At 39.2% G+C, this 17,946-nt stretch overlaps 1 long non-coding RNA gene across 1 annotated transcript; it reads left to right on the top strand.

Moving 5' to 3' along the window:
* The first annotated feature begins 469 nt into the window (after positions 1-469).
* Positions 470-15,532, top strand: LOC121399509. Its single transcript, XR_005965097.1, has 3 exons — positions 470-507; positions 13,737-13,967; positions 15,219-15,532. It is a non-coding gene; the product is annotated as an uncharacterized LOC121399509 (long non-coding RNA).
* Positions 15,533-17,946: the final 2,414 nt, after the last annotated feature.

Below are 17,946 nucleotides of genomic sequence, written 5' to 3'. Positions count from 1 at the left end.
AGAGTGATCTGCCAGGAGAGAATGACACTCCCCTGCTACACTGCTATATAGTGTGTGTAGGGAGTGGCCTCTTCCTCTTTGGCCTGTGGATGGTGATCCAGCTGGGTGAGCTCAGGGGAGCCTGGGTACAGCTAGGCCCAGAAAGGCCCATGTGCTTTGGAAGAAGAAGTCAGGGACCAGGTAACCCTGTGAATGAGGAATAGTTACACTAGGGCAGACTTGTCATAGTCTCTCTAGGAGAGAAAGGCAGATAGGATAGAGAGAAAGAGCAGCTGAAGCTCCAACAAGGATTTGCAGTAATGGAGTAGCTTCCCAGAGGCTTTATGTGTTGCCTCCAGTCAGGGACCTCAGTGAAGAGGGACTGTAGGGTAGAAGCTGCTTTCCTGACAACTTCCAGGAGGGAATGTGTGTGAATACTGCAAATGCCTAATGGAGACCTTTCCTCTGTGAGAAATGCCTAATGGCTGCAGCTCTGTGTGAGAAATGTGCTATTGCCTCAGCTCCTGCGTGAGTACTAAACCTGTGGTCACTTGCCTCATGCATAGTTAAATAAACGGTTTTCTGTTTTACTGCAAGAACCTCCTGGCGCCCATCTTTTGTTGTATGCACAGTAGCCTGGGGGGATGTAGTTGCACTACACCATAGAGGGAACACTTCCACATGGCGAAGGCCCTGACCCTGTTGTGTGAAGTCGCGTGTAACCCATGCTTCTACTGCTAGCTGGACAGTTTAACTATTTGTGTGCTATGCAGCCCAAATAGGTGTTACATTAGTATATGCAAATTAAGGCAAGGAAGGGTTAAAAAGAAGAGCTTGTGCAGCATGCTGAAAAGGCTGAACCCTAAACTGAATCCTGGATTTGCCTGCAACTTGTGTCTAATCAAAGTCTTTGAGGAAATCCATGTTTCGAGTAAAACCCACTGAAATGCTCAGGTGTATAGTGAAATGAATTTGGGTGGGCAAACTCCCTGGGGAGTGGGAGTTTTATGTTCTGTGCTCCAAGTTGAGAAGCAAACCTGGTCAATGAGGGGTTAGATCCAGTCCTTGCCCTTCAGAAATAAAAATAAACTGCACTCGGTCTGGCCTGTGTGGTCCTTATTTACCATACACTGTAAATCCATAACTTATCCATGGTCCCTATTATGACTTTGTACTTTGTTGTTTCATTTGTTAGAACACAGAACCAACGATGAGGATTTTTTTCTTGAATAACAATACTGATGCTATCCATACTAAATATAGATTGTATGTATTGTGCAACTGAGGTTGGCGTTTGTGTACTACCTGCATCTCATGCTAATGACTAACAGCTGGTGTCCCATGCGTATGAACCTCCAACGTAAGCAGAAACTTACTGCTTACTCAACGGTCACACGAATAACCATCTTTGTATTTTCATGTCCGGCTGATGGATTTGTGTGTGTCTATGTATTTAATGGAATTTGTCCTTAACCACCAACACTGCGATATGAGAAATGTGTAACCACAAGTTTCTGTTGGTCTGTTTCGTGTTGATGATAACATCAGAATTCTGTCCTTTCTTTAATGTTGTGTCTGCATTTCTTTCATATATTCATGCATATTTAGACTAATTCTGGTTGTTCTCATTAGTATAGTTTTTTTTTATGTTTATTTGACCAATTTTGCTACATGGACCAGTTGTAAAGCCATATTCAAATGTTACCTGCAAAGGCTACAGTCCTGTTAAGGCTTATGTAAATGTCTCATGGTTCTCTGCTGCAAGAATACAATAATTCAAGGGGGGGGTCACGGGCCGCCAGCCCTGTAATAATTCATGACATAGAAATGAGTAAAAGCCTGCACGTTGCCACTCCTTAACATCTCCTGTTCAGTTACCTCTGTGCAGAGTTGCAAGTTGGTGCCACTGGGCAGGTGTGGATTGGGCAAAAGTATCATTAGTTTCAAACTCTCAGTTTTCTAATAAAACAATGCAATAGTCACACACTCCCAGTGCTTGACTATAGAACAAATAGTTATTGTGTAATTATGCATAATACATTACTTGAGGGCCATTTTCCTTTGACACACTGTTCTTACTGTGTTGAATGGCTAATCAATTCTAAAGCAGAAGTTAAAGAGCCCTTGTGTATGTAATTAAGAGACCTTTATGCATAGCATGTAGTTCATATTGGACAGTATGGTGTGCTTTATTAGACTTATAGAGGACAATCAGCAGTCATTACTCAGACTAGCCCTATGAAATTCTTTAATATATAAGCAAATCCCTGATTGCTGCTTTGCTCTGGATTACAGACACAGAGCACTAAGTGAAGTTCAACCTAAAAACCTGCAGAAGGTGATGCTGCAAGCAGGACATCAGATATCATGGTGCCCTGAACTACACAGTTAGCAGGACTTGCTCCCTAGTGGGCCCAGATTAGGAGACTACAGGGCCCCTGGGCAGAGGATCCTGACAACAAGTCAAATGGGCCTCCAATGAAAAAAAGACACACTAATACAGGGGTGTCCAAAAGATAGATCGGGATCTACCAGTAGATCTTTATCTGGTGATCAGTAGATCTCAAGACACTGTCAACAAACAGCTTGACTAAATTACCCTCCTGTTTCATTCTTTTCATTCAGATATTTATTCTGTTAAGGTTACATAAAAAATAGTTTTTAAATGTAGTAATATAAATGCTCCTATAAATCAATATAATATTTAAGTCATATTTTCCATGGAACAGAATGCTAACAGTGATATTATGGATGTAGATCATAAGGGGACAACATCACTAAAAGTAGACTTTGCATTAGTAAAGTATGGGCACTAATGCATGACCATGCCCCTGGCTAGCCACAGTCACACCCATTATATCACACCCATTATATTAAAACCCCACCCCTGACCTCCTCAAGTCCCACCCACTTTTATGCATGCTCACAAATCAAACGTTTATGTCTCTTGGAACTACCTCAACCATGGGGCCCCTGACTGCAGTTCTCCTTGTTGGCCACTGATGGCAGCCCTGGCTTCGAGTTCCTGTTGCTAAAATTTTCTAAAATGCGCATATTGTTGCACATTTTTGACCATATCTGTTTTGTGGCCACACCCTCTAATTACCATGTTCATATTTCAAAATTTGGCAGGTTATGAAAGTTTGAACACATTTCTGTGCTTTTTATGTTTTATTATAGTTTTGCTAATGAAGGTTAATTTCCCTTTAAGCTGCAAGTCAGTTTCCCCCAGAGACCCGCTTATCTTAAATTGTTCAAAAGTAACTAAGTATCTATTCTGGGCTCTCTGCCAAAAGCCAATTAAGTTAGAAACTTTGTATCCTTTTCTGGCTGTTTAGTGCAGGAGATCAAAGAGAAAATCGGGACATTTCAGTCACAAACCTGGGACTGCAGGCTGAGCTGTCAAAATCAGGACTATCCCGCGAAAAACGGGACAGTTGGGAGGTATGCTAATGCTGTTAATGGGGCTGCAAGAAAAAAATGTGTGCCCCAACTTGTGTGCAATTTACCAAAACAGACCCATCCATACTTGTGCATCATGGATGCTGTATAGTTATTACCCACTATTACAGTGGAACTGTAGGAAAATGTATATGTCAAAGTATAGGCTTCAAGCTACATACAGTTTGTAAATGAGATTGCCTCCACTAATCCCTTGTATAACCCCAGTTTATTATGGTTTACAGCATATCCTGCTGTATTGTACTGTGTATTCATTAGGGATGCACCAAATCCACTATTTTGGATTTGGCCGAACCCCTGAATCCTTAGCGAAAGATCCAGAAAAAATCCGAATCCTATTTTACAATTGCAAATTAGGGGTGGGGAGGGGAAAATATTTTTTACTTCCTTGTTTTGTGACAAAAAGTCACAAGATTTCCCTCCCGCCCCTAATTTGCATATGCAAATTACGATTTGGATTAAGTTCGGCCAAGCGAAAGTATTCGGCCGAATCTGAATCCTGCTGAAAAAGGCCAAATCCCGAGCTGAATCCTTGATTCGGTGCATCCCTGGTATTCATGTCTAGGTGAATATCAGTCCAAGGGTGTTTACAGACTATTCCATGAGCAAAATGCCTTCCCCATTGCGTTTAGGTTTTATTCTTTAAGAAAAGAGTAGCGTTTGGAGGTGCAGTGAGCAGCAGCAGCAACCATTTAGTTACTGTTGGAATGAAGCCCATTGTGATTTCAATAGTTCTCCCCAGCACATTGTACTCAGTGCAGAAGTTGTCATAACCTCATTGGCACTTAATAATATAACATTAAGTAGTAGGAACAACTTTCCCTTTTGCAATAGTTTATACAGGTGCAATGGCCAGTTCTCTGTTTCTTGTCTTCCAACATCCCAACTTCTGTCAGGTGATGCCTGTGTTGGGCAATGATTTGAGAGTTTTAACCAGGGAAAGTTGTTGGCAATTCTTTGTCCCTGTGTAACTGCCTAATGACACACTGGATTTCTTAATGAATTAGAGTAAAGTGAGTGTGGGATTGGCCAGACCAGTGATTACTTTGAATATAATGCAATATGTGAACGAAGAATCCCTGTTTTGTTTAAGGGGAATGGCATTTTAAGTAGGTTTATGCTCAATATGTCTTAGGCTAGGAACATAAATCTGCAGGCTGATATCAGCCCCTCAGTGCAAGCATGACAGTATATTCTTTCATCTTTTGTGTCTGGAAGCCTTGTGTCAGCTCCAGAGCGGAATACAAAGTTCTCGCGTTTCTTCACAGAAATCTGCCAAGTGTTTTTGAGCTGGAGCCAACACAAGGCTTCCAGACACGAAAGAAGATAGTGCTTGTGGCAAGGGGATGAAATTGGTCTGTGGATTTCAGCCCGGTTATCCCTAGACCTAGGGGCAGATTTATCAAGAGTCAAATTCATGTGAGTTTTTAAAAACTCCCATAAACTCCCATGAACTCCAAATTCGACCAATCAAAATTGATTTAAAAAATCAACTTTTTTTAAACTCGGGTGACTTTAATCAGCCCGAAAACTAGAATTCAATTTGAATCGAATTAGATTCGAGTTTTGAAAACTCGAATTTCAGAAAGGCTGCAAACAACTCCAAATTGGTCTCAGGTAGGGATGGGCGAATTTTTCCGCCTCGTTTCGCCGAAAAAATGACGCCCATAGACTCGTATTGCAGCGTGCGTCAAAACAAAAAGACGCGCGTCAAAACAGTTTCGCCGCGCGACAATTTTTTTGACGCCCATAGACTTTAATGGGCGTCTGCGACATTTCGCCGGCGGCGAATTTTTGGCGAAACGGGTAAAATTCGCCCATCCCTGGTCTCAGGACGTCTCCCATTGACTAAAATTCTGCAGGTTTTAGGTGGCGAATAGTCAAATTTGAGTTCTTAAAGGGCCAGAGTATGATAAAGCTCAAAAGTTAAGTTAGAAATTTTTTTAAAAAAAACCTCAAATTGAATTTTAACAATGCCCCTTTAATGTACTAAATATATTGATATGGATAAGTACAGAGGATCTCTAGTCTTTGTCGGGATTCAGGTAACTTGTCTACAGCTTTTAAAGGAATAGCAGAAACTCAGAGTCTTTGCACACTAATAGGATTATGTAATAAAAAGCACTACGTTTTTCCAGTTAACAGCAAGTGGCTGTTTTGCTCTTGTTTAGATTAGTTCAAGAAATTGGAACGTGGCTACTGTAGGGCAGGACTTGGGAGAACAAACAAATGAAATAACAAGAGGTTTGGGTGAGGTGGACTTAAAGAAGGAGAAAAGCTCAGTCACTATATATTAAATACAGTAAAATCCTCCTTAAAACAGCAGTATTCATGTGCTTTGTTTTACATACTTAAAACCAAACATGTAGGGGGTTATTTATCAAAGTCCGAATTTATCTCAATATTTTCTGCTACAAACTCCGATCAAATCTGCTTGGGTTTTTTACACTTATTTATCATTACATTTTTTTTGCTTTGCAGGATTTTCATATTTCTTTTCGGGTTTTTTCATCAGATTTTTGCTAATTTTGAAATTTTTTTGGAATTTTCACCAGAAAATTTCAGGGTATTGCACGAAACCCATCGCACATCAAAAAATCATTGGGACTTCTCCCATTGGCTTAAATGCAACCTCGACAGGTCTGAGATCCCAGATTTTCAGATTCAGACTTTTCCATCCTCCAGGGTTTAATAAATTCCGAAAAATTGGTGATTTTATAAAAAAAAATCACAAATTTTTCAAGATTTTTTGTATTCAGAGTTTAGTAAATAAACCCATTAATATCTCCTCATTTTGGATTTAAGACTATAATCTTGAATGTGTAGCATCAGGCATATGAACAGTAAATAGGGGAGGGTAGATGTCTACACTTATACATTATATACTTGGCAAGAATAATTTTCTACATTAAGGGGCCCATTTGCTTACAATTGTTTTTGTTTTTCACAAAAAATATTTTTTCTTATAGTTGTAAAAAGCTTTAAAAATCAAAATGACTTAAGTGAAAAAAAAAAATCCAAACTGGAAGCTGCATTGATCTTATTAGACCTCTTTTAATCAAATCTGACTTTTAGAGGATTTTTTTTTAATAGGAATTGGCCTTTAGAGGTTTTCTAGGTATTCGTATTTTTTCCCGCATAATTCAGCTTTTATTTCCAGACACAATTAGGGGCAGATTTATCAAGGGTCGAATTTCGAAATAATGGGAGTTTTTTTGAACTCCCATAACTTCGAAATTCGAATTTTAAAAGACCAATCGAAATTTATTAAAAAAAAAATCAAAGTTATTAACTTCAGATGAATAGCCTGTATTTGAATCGTTCGAATCAAAGTATTTGCTCATTAGATCGAAACAAAGTATTTGCCCCAAAAAAAAATTTTTTTTTCAAACTCCACCAAATGAGGTCCCCCATAGGCTAGAACAGCAATTCGGCAGGTTTTAGATGGCGAATGGTCGAAGTTTTAAAGAGATATTCAAATAGTCACATTTTTTTTTAAATTTGAAGCAAATTTTGGCCTATTCGAAAATAGCTCGAAATTTTGAATTTTTTTTACTTCGAATTTTCACTTCGACCCTTGATAAATTTGCCCTATATATTCGGAGCTTTTAATAAATTCTTTGATGATCATGGTTATAGACTTTGTTAGTTTAGGTGGGGTTTCAAAAACCTCTAAAATTTGACCATTAATAAATAAGCCTCCAATTATTTGGACATACAGTACATCTTTACTGCTCTTTCAGTATTCTAGAATTGTATGTATTACTTATAATAAAAACTCTTCATTCATACAGTTCTATGGGGCATATTTATTACGGGTCGAATTTCGAATTAAAAAAAACTTCGAAATTCGGATTCAAAAAGACCAACCGTTTTTTTTTGGGTCGAATGGGTCCATTTTCAATCGGATAGGTCCGTATTCGGCTGAATTCGAATCGTTCAAATCAAATTAATAGCGCAATCAATCAACTTTCAAAATTTTTCAAAGTCCACCGTTTGACTCCAAATAGATTCTAGGAGGTCCCCCATAGGCTAAAACAGCAATTCGGCAGGTTTTAGATGGCGAATGGTTGAAGTCAAATTTTTAAAGAGACAGTACATGATAAATTTCGATATTCTAAATTTTTTTTTTTCAAATTCGAATCGAATTTGGACTATTTCCTAGTCGAACTACACAAAAATAGCTCGAAATCTGATTTTTTTTCATTCGAAAATGCACCTCGACCTTTGATAAATCTGCCCCTATATGTTTCTTTGCATCTAGCAATATTTTACGTGTCATTGTATCTGTACTACTACTACTATCAACTCCATTCAAATCAAGAGCACTTTTCCAATACAGAACATGGAATTATATTACTCAACTATAAAGCATGTGTGATGAATCATTAATCAAGCTTTAGGCAGGTGTCCTTTAGGGAAACATCTTAGTAATGACCCATGCATCATTTCAGAGTGACACTGCTGTCAGCTGTATAGTATTGTATTCAGCCAGAGGAATCTCTCACTTTAGCGCTGAGATAATTTATCCGTTTTGTTGTTGTTGCCGTTTAGTGTGAAAATACTTACAAATGCTATATAAGTGGTTCTCTGTCATCTCTACAAGGTGAAATTCTTCTATTTTCAACACTTTTAGCTTTTTTTTTATCAAGGTCCGAATTTATCTCAATAATGGCTGCTACAAACTCTGATCAAACCGCTCGGGTTTTTAACGCTTATTTATTATTACATTTTCCTGAAAATTTGCTTTGCGTGAAAAGCTCAGATTTTCACGATTTTTTCGTAAATTTTCCCCGAAATCTCAGATTTTTTTGCAGTTTTCACCTGAAAGCTCTGAAAACATTGTGAAATTGCCCGAAAACCCCGACACAACCAAAAATCAATGGGACTGTCCCCATTGACTTTTATGCAGCCTTGACGTGGTTTTATATTCAGGCTTTTTAGCCCTCGGGGTTTAATAAATTCAGAAAAATTTGTGATGTTTTTAAAAGTCCAATTTTATAAAAAGAATCACGAATTTTTCGGATTTCGGAGAATTACGGGTATTTGGAGCTTAGTAAATAACCCCCTTAATGTGATTCTGCATCAAGATAAGGCCTGAGGGAAAATGCCATTGTTGCCTATAAATCTGGACAGAAATGGCCACAATGTTCAGTCAAACTGTGAAAACGTCCAATTCTAAATGGTTTTCTGACCTTGCCTTAGTATATTTCTACTTCACAGAGGCTCAGGCTTCTTGCGGCAACACCACAGTCAGTACATCAGCAAAAGTAGTTTCCAACTGTTTTTAGAAATATAAAATAATAACCAATTTCCTGTCATGCCCTGCATTTCCCCTTTATCTATTATGATCAAAACCTAGCTGGGATTTTCCATAAGACTCTGATTCTGATTTATTGCTGTACAGGCACCCCCTAGGCTTTGTCATTTCCTGACTTGCTGACACACCATGGAAACTCTAACTCTCACTGTGTGTTATTATAACCTTTTAGCATATACTTACAGCCCTTGATTATTCTGATGTTTCTTTTCAGTATATAAAGGGGTTTTCACCTTCCAAACACTTTTTTCAATTCATTTGTTTTTAGATTGTTCCCCAGAAATACAGACTTTTTTCAATTACTTTCCATTATTTATTTGTTACTGTTTTTCTAAGTTTGAAGTTGCTGGTGTTTGAGTCTGGCAGTTCAGTAATTCAGATACAGACTCTAAACTGTTACAATTTTGTAACATTAAGTGGCAGATTTATCAAGGGTCAAATTTCGAAGTAAAAAATACTTCGAAATTCGACCATCTATTTAAAATACTTTGAATATCGAATTCAAACTTTTTTCATCAAATTTGTGTATTCTGCGGTCGAAGTAAAACCGTTCGATTAAATTCTTTCGATTCGAACTATTTTAACGTACGATCAAACAATTTTACTTCGACTTCAAAAAACTTAGAAAAATGTTGTCAAAGGTCCCCATAGGCTAACATAGCACTTCGGCAGGTTTAATTTGACGAAGTATTGAAGTCAAAGTTTTTTTTAAAGAGATAGTAGTTCGATTATCGAATGGTCGAATATTCAAACTATTTTTACTTTGAATCGAATTCGAAGTCGTAGTAACCTATTTGATGGTCGAAGTATCCAAAAAATTACTTTGAATGTCAAATTTTTTTACCTCGAAAATTCCCTCAAATTCACTTTGACCCTTGATAAATCTGCCCCTAAGTTGATACATTTCTCAGCAGTAACTGTGGAATATTAGCAACTATTGTATCAAGTCTAAAAGCTGCCTGTAATGAAACCCAGAGGTTCTGCTCAGCAGGTACAAGATAAGAAATGTATCAACTAAATGTATTCATTTAGAACAGTTTACAGGGTCGACGACAACCCTCCCAGAGATGCTTCAGAAGGTGAAACATGACACTTTACACTTCAATATTAGAAAAACGGTGACACATAGAAAATAGAAAGTCATTGGAAAAAGTCATTATTTCTGGTGATCTATCTGAAAACAACTAGTTGTTTGAAGGTGAACTCCCCTGTGACGTGGACCCTGTGTCAGTAGCCAGACCATGTTGCAGTATCTTCTGTCAGGGTCTGTGAAGCCCAACAGCCAGTAGGGGCCAACTTTATTTACTGGCCAATCAGAGGTGCTAACAAGGAGCAGTTGGTGACTGAGGGTTGCTTGGATTTTCCAGTGGGAGATTTCGGTTGAAGGGGGTTGCCTGAGCTTTTATAAAATAAAGAAGTTTGTTTTTGTTTTCATCCTGCAATTGTGTTTTGCTGGAGTTTATTCACGGTATCTCACGTGACAGAAAGTGGTGGCAGCGGTGGGATAATTTTATGCAGAGACTTTTGCCAGAACCACATATAATGGAGTATGAATTGGCTGAGCTTCGTCTTCCTATTCTCAAAGGTCTGTGTAAGAATCGTGGAATCGAAAGTAATGGACTAACTAAAGCGCAGATGGTATCTCTTATTGCCCAACACACTAAGGTCACTCAGCCGGGACTGACAGATGTGGCAAGTTTATTGATGGAGCAGACAGAGGAGCAGGCAGGTCCTTTCTTAACCCAGATGACACATGTAAGTGGACTAGTCGCTACCATTACTGAACCAGAGGATGAGCTGTCAATGTATGGGGCAGCAGTGGGTCAGGTGGAGAATGACCCCACGATGGTGAGGTATCAGTCAAGGCTTACAGCTCTGGGGTCTGATCTCACTGGTTCAGAACGTCTTAAGCTGCTTGAATTGACTATTCAGGAAGAACAGATGAAGAGTTCCCATTTCTGCTGTGAACACAGTACAACTGCAGCATCCCAATACTGAGCATTTCAAACCTGTGGTCAAGCTCACCCATGCTGCCTTTCCCTCTTTTGATAACTACCAGGAAGGAATCGATAAGTACCTACACATCTTTGAGATTATGTGCGAGGATTACACTGTACCTAAGGCAGAATGGACGAAGATACTTGCTGGTAAATTGGGAGGGAAAGCGAGTGATATCTATAGAGAGATCCCATATCTCCAGCGCACTGATTATGAGGAAGTGAAACGTGAATTGTTGAATCATTATGCCATCTTTCCAGAAACATATCGACAGTCATTTCGCGCTCTAGATAAAATAGCCTCTGATACATACTGGGATTTTGGGAACCAATTGCGGAGAGTCTTCGACCAATGGGTTAACACAAGCCAGGTTCAGACAATACAGGATCTTCGCCAATTGTGTCTACTAGAGCAGTTCATGGGAAAAGTGCTTACCGGAAATTCGGGGATGGATATGGGATCGTTCTCCGAAAACTTTGGAGGAAGCAGCTCGGCTGGCTGACAAGTGCTTGGAAGGGCAGGCCCAAATCCGCCGTGGACGAAGTAATATTTCTTCCACAGCTCTCCCATCTGTTGGAATCCATTCGGGAACAAAACTACGGACAAGTTCTTCAACTCCTTGCCACATCATACATTTAACAAGAGCTGTTTTCGCTGTGGTTCTACTACTCCTCTTATTGCACAGTGTCCAAAACCACCCAGAACCTCCAATAATGCAGTTGCTCGTCCAGTAACTGCTCTCAGACAGGAAGTGACCGCTGCTCAACAACAGGCTATTCAAGCAGTACAACAACACACCCATGGGCCACTTGTACCCAAGCCATTGGAGTATGTCATTTTGGGCGTCCACTGGAATGACCAAATTTCTCGCACCAAACATATCATCCCAGTAATGCTCAATGGTAAACCGGCTGAAGGATTTCTTGATTCTGGAGCCTACATTTCCCTAGTAGAACCCCATATGCTCTCTGCCTCTGATGTCCTCCCAGGACGTTCTGTTTGTATTATTCTACCTGGAGGTACTAAGAAGGAGATTCCAGTGGCTCAGGTCAGTTTGGATGTGGGTAATGGACCTATACAGCATGCAGTTGGGATTCTTGATCATCTCCCTGCTCCAGTATTAGTGGGCAATGATGTTGGAGACATCTGCTGCAGTCTCACCCCAGGAGATGTGCAATGCATTTCCCCGACAACTTCAGGAATGTCATCCAGCAACACATCAGAACAGGACAAGCTGAACAAGATCAAAACCAATGAAGCAAAATACGAGAATGAGCGGCGGCGTCTGAAAGAGGTACTGGACGCCTCTGAAAGCCGAAATACCAAACTGGAGCTGTCCCGCCGGGGGCTAGAGGGGGAACTTCAGCGACACAAACTGGTTCTTGCTGACCGGGAAGCAGAGATGCAGCAGCGCATGGAAGGACTGCAGAGACAGCTGTCGGACAGTGAGGGAAAGGTGAGCACCCTGCAGCTGTGTGTGGATCGGCTAACTGGCACCCTGGCCAAGGCTCAGGAGAGTGAGACGTCCCTGAAAGAGAAGGTGCAGAGTCTGACCGGGGCCCTGTCGGAGAGTAACTGCACCTCTGCCAGCTCCCATGACCAACTCAACCAGCTGCAAAAGGTGCTGACAGCCTGGAAGCGCCTGGAAACCGCAGTGGCAAGCTACATGGCAATGCTGATGACTTGTCTCGACAGGAGGATTGAGATGAACCCAATGCTGTTGTTCCAAGGTTTTACCCAACAATGGGTAAACCTGGTAACACCAATTCTGGGAAGGGGGAGTGATGTGACGTGGACCCTGTGTCAGTAGCCAGACCATGTTGCAGTATCTTCTGTCAGGGTCTGTGAAGCCCAACAGCCAGTAGGGGCCAACTTTATTTACTGGCCAATCAGAGGTGCTAACAAGGAGCAGTTGGTGACTGAGGGTTGCTTGGATTTTCCAGTGGGAGATTTCGGTTGAAGGGGGTTGCCTGAGCTTTTATAAAATAAAGAAGTTTGTTTTTGTTTTCATCCTGCAATTGTGTTTTGCTGGAGTTTATTCACGGTATCTCACGTGACATCCCCCTTTAAGGAAATTGGTAATGGGGTATTTTTTGGATGTTGGAGAAAACAAAAGTTTTTAATTCAGTTTCTGCCAAAATAAATAATATTGGATGATTTCAAACAGATAATCAGCAAGCCTAGATAAATGATAAATAGATATATACTGTAGATAGATGATAGATAGATTTTTGTGTACTTTGAATAAGGAATAGTCCAAATTCGATTCGAATTTGAATTTTTTTTTTTTCAAATATCGACATTTATCATGTACTGTCTCTTTAAAAATTTGACGTTGACCATTCACCATCAAAAGCCTGCCAAATTGCTGTTTTATCCAATGGAGGACCTCCTAGAACCTATTTGGAGTTAATTGGTGGACTTCTACGTTTTTTTTGGGAAAAACTTTGAATCGAATTCGCTATTCCTTCGATTCGTACGATTCGAATTTGGCCGAACACGGACTTATTTGATCGAAAACGGACCTATTCGACCAAAAAAAAAAACGACTTAATTTAGGTTGGCCTTTTTGAATTTGAATTTCTACATTTTTTGAATTTGAAATTCAACCCTTGATAAATATGCCCCATGATGTTTTCTCTGCTAGAAAAATACCCAAGGACATATTTGATCCAAGCAGAGCCAGTAATATTGTCATTTAATGCAAGGAAAAATAAGACAAGAGAAATATAAGTATAAGTGCAAGCCTATACAAATACAGTACAGCAATATTTCTATTAAGCAATGTGTAGTACAACATCAGTGCTTGCAGAATTCTTCAGCTCATAGCACACATGGCATTTTCTTTATTATAGTCTTTATACAAGCAGCTGCAGAGACTCAACCAGATCTGCATGTACTTTGTGTTGTTAACTATAATGGGAACTGTCTATACATTGCTTATACATTGTATCAGTCTGTTTTTGTATTTTACCAGGGGGAAGACAATTTTGGACACTTGCCCTCATCTTTCTATTAGTGCCTATCACTGGCATCCTCAGGAAATCAACGGGAAGAAATTTGAAGGAAATGGATGTTGAAACCATCCAAGTTCCCGAGCCATATTTCACTATTTCACCTCTCAGTGCAGCAGAAGAAGGTTGTACGTTTATCCATTTCACAGCAGTGGTTTCTAACAAGTAGTAAAGAAATCATATTAAATAACAAGGTACTCCAGCATGACATAACCAAAAGTATGTTTTCTTTTGCCTGTAATACATGTTAGCTTTCATGCGTTCCACAATCCTTCAGTAATTATGCATGTTTATTTTTAGTCTGAAGGTAGATTCATTGCATTCTTCCAGGAACTGTGTTGCCTGGAGCAGCAGAACAGCATGTTACTCATTTTATTATTGGTTATGTTCTACTCTATTTAAAGATCTGTACAACATATGTCCATCAAAGCCAGTTACAGCTTTAAAGAAAAAGCTAATTGGCCTGGGTTTTGTGTATACATTAAAGACCCTTTCACAATATGATATAGGCAAACCAAATACAATGTAAATAGTATATGAATATATCTGCATTTCTGTTTGGCTCTTTTTGTGCAGGAACAATTTATTATGAGTATTCTTTTACTTTTTGCGCTAATGCCATTTATTATTGTACCATCCTCAGGAAAGGCTTCTAAATATCCTTCCTTCCAAAAAAATCTTGTATTTGACCCCTGTCATTGTGTTAGTTCTTATAATTATCTGCTCCACCTTCTAAATGTCCCCCCCCCACCCTGTGTCAACTAGTGATTGGTGAATAAATTTGCCTGCCAAGAATTCGTACCGAATTTCCATGTGTCACCTCAGGCTAATTTGCAAATCTCCCGCGTAAATTGGCCAGCGAAATTTTGCAGGCATCAAATTATTTTGGACGCGCGTCTGAAAAGTCACTCGCGTCAACATCGGCACGCGTCAACACTATTCCATTGACTTTAACGCCAGCGTCAGCTTGAACGCGGGTGTCAATTTCTGATTTTCGTGATTTTCCGTGAAAATGGCGGATTTTCAAGTTTTTTTCGTGAGAATTTTGATTTTCACTATTTTTTTCGTGAAAATGTCTGAATTTCAAGTTTTTTTCGTGAAACTTTCCAATTTAACGATTTTCCCTGGACTTTTTCACAGTTTTGCGAATTTCTCGAATTTTGTGGGAAATTTGTGAATTTTTTGGTAAATGAAAGTGAAACGGGAGAAATTCGCCTATCACTAGTGTCAACTAATATTTGAGAAGTATAATCCATGGTACCACTGCTGGGCAAATGTATACTTTAGTTAGGTTTAATTTGTTGCTCTGCTATTACCCATTTAGACAAATATATGTATAATCCTTTAGAAACTGCTTGATTGGCAATGCTTTAAGCTCTCTGCTAAATTGCTAAATTTGCAAACAAATCCATTCACTTTGTTCTGTTCTCTTTCTATGACTGCAGGTTTTATCAGTGAGCCTGAAGGTTCGTCGTTCCTATAGGATACCAGACAGTAATGAAGTTGTCTACAGGATTCATGCAGCATCAGATTATACCAAAGATGTCAAGTTGCCTTTTGTGGAACCAAGGTTTAGAACGGTAAAACCAAGAACAATTCCCTGGCCGTAGATGTTAGGATTCTTAAAAGATGTTTTCGTTATCGCAATACCAAGCTTATTTATCAGCTAAAGAGACCATTTCAATGGATGTTGTCTAGTTGAAGCCAGGAAAACTGATAGTAGTTGCCTGCTTGGCCCTGCAAACAAATAGATAGATTTCACTGTGACCAATGAAAATTTTCTAACCTGGGCGATTAAATTTTCTGACCAATGTCGGACGTAAAATAGTTAGATGCACGATCGTTCGATTCCCACAAACCTCACGATAGTTTGATGGATTGGTTGGATTTCACTGAAATCGGCCGTTCATCAAAGAGAAATATTTGCTTCTATGTGGGGGCTTTACATAGAATTTATAAATAATTCAACACTAGGAGGCAATAAACAATGTTTTTTTTTATCATGTAGACATGTTCAGCTTCTTGTTAAGAGATGTAACGAGGAATTTTATTATTGCATCTTCAGCCCAAAATCGCTCTACTTTGTATGATTCCATGGCCTCCTTTTGGCACAAGCAATTTCAAGAAAACCTGCTGCAGTTTTCCTTTGTTTACCACCTTTTTGTTTTTTTGGCAAGAATACCTGGGTGATTGGGGTTTCCAAAAGGTACAACCAATCTTAAATCAGCCCCTATGTCATACATGGCTCCTCAACACCTTATGACTACTGATACTGCTAGTATTTGTGTCTAGACTGTACTCACAACTAGTCAGTGCAGTTATATGCAATATACCTGTAAACATGTTAGAAACACATGCAACTGATTACATGCAATTTGAGTACATACGGACAGACTATCCAGATTATCCAGATCCTCTGGATAATGATAAAAGGCATGTTTTTAAAAAGAAATGCATGGTAAAAGAGGATAAAATCAAAGTGGCCATAGTATATAATACTTTCTTCTTTCTTGGTCTCTGGCCAATACATACCACTAGTGATAGGCGAATCTGACCTGTTTCGCTTTGCCGAAAATTCATGAAATGGCAAATAAAATCCGCAAAAGTATTGAAGTCTATGGGCGACAAATTTATTTTTGACACCGACAATTTTTTTTCCACCCAATTTAGTGTATGGACGTCTTTTTCACAGCAAAACATAGCAAACAAAATTTCACTCATCGCTACACGGCACACATAATTCCATAAAAGTTAAAATGCCAAGTTTCCATGATTTTCCTTTGCTACATACAACCCTTACAGCATAAAGCATTGTTGGATAGATCCTGGTGTTCTGCTGATTCCTCTGCAGCTGCATTTGCACAGACAACAATATTCTTGTTATGCAGGAGAGAATATAAATAGTCTGTATCCTGTAGCAGTTTGCACTCTGTGACTTTACACAAATGAGCCGAGGGCTGTCAGCAGGATCCTCCTGTGTCACTTCTTAAAATCAGTTTTACAGTGTATCCACTTAGCACAAACCCACATATCAATTATCATTTCTGCTGTCAGCAATGCACCTGGTATAGTGGGTTTATGGCCCTAATGCTCTCTATCACAGAGCCCAAGGTTTATTTATGGATGTAAATAACTATATGGAACTTTTTTTTATTTGTTTTTACACATTTGCAGAAATTAGAGTCTAATATTCCTGTGCTGTTCAATTTAGCCCTCCAATGGAGCCTGTTTTTCACTCTGCTCCCTGCAGACCACCTAAATCACTAAAATGTTTGGTTTAAATGTTGCACAACTGCCTGTTTATGTATGTGATATGTTTTGTATGTGGATGTCAGATGGCCAGTTATGCAGGAATGTGCCTGCTCACACACATCTTCCTATGCAGTGCTGGCTCACATTGACCGACTTTCCTCGAAAAGAGTGAAGCTTTTTTCAGTGCTGGATTCAACTGTATTTCAGGTACATAACTGGCATATATAAAGAATAACTGCACCCAATTCCAGTGCAAGCTAAATATATAAGGACTCATTTACTAACCACCTCGTATAAGTGACGAGTATGAAGCCAAGGTACTCTTGCAGATACAAGCGGCTTCACAACTGGGTCAAGTTGTTATCCAGACATTGACTGGGGTAATGGGGTTGCCAAGACAGAAAAAGCTAGTAGGTTTGTAAATCTGCTGAATGACAACTTTTTATTCCAGCTCGTTCAAGAACCTACTAGGGATAACTCTCTTTTGGACCTTGTAATAACTAACAATACTGAACTCATCTCAACATTTGTGTGGGTGAGCATTTAGGGAATAGTGATCATAACATGGTCTCCTTTGAGATTCTGTTGCAGAAGCAATTCTATAAGGGAGTAACTAAAACACTAAATTTCAGACGTGCAAACTTTGACAGTATAAGGGCATCTCTGCAACATATTAAGTGGGAAATGCTTTTCACAGGGTTAAACACAGAACAAAAATGGGAAGTCTTTAAAATGCTGCTTAATAAATATACTTGTCAGTATATTCCACTTGTAAGCAAGGAACGTCGTTGCAAAGCAAAACCTTTTTAGTTCAATAGAAGTGTTGGTGTTGAGGTGGGTAAGAAAAGAAGTGCTTTTAAGGCTTTCAATTTAGCTGGGACTGCCAATCATTTATAAGGTACAAGGAGGCCAATAAATCAT

Source organism: Xenopus laevis, chromosome 1S (genome assembly GCF_017654675.1).
Source record: "Xenopus laevis strain J_2021 chromosome 1S, Xenopus_laevis_v10.1, whole genome shotgun sequence".
Classification (NCBI taxonomy): domain Eukaryota; kingdom Metazoa; phylum Chordata; class Amphibia; order Anura; family Pipidae; genus Xenopus; species Xenopus laevis.
The sequence above is the reverse complement of the archived record's forward strand: the minus strand, read 5'-3'. Positions and strand labels throughout refer to the sequence as shown.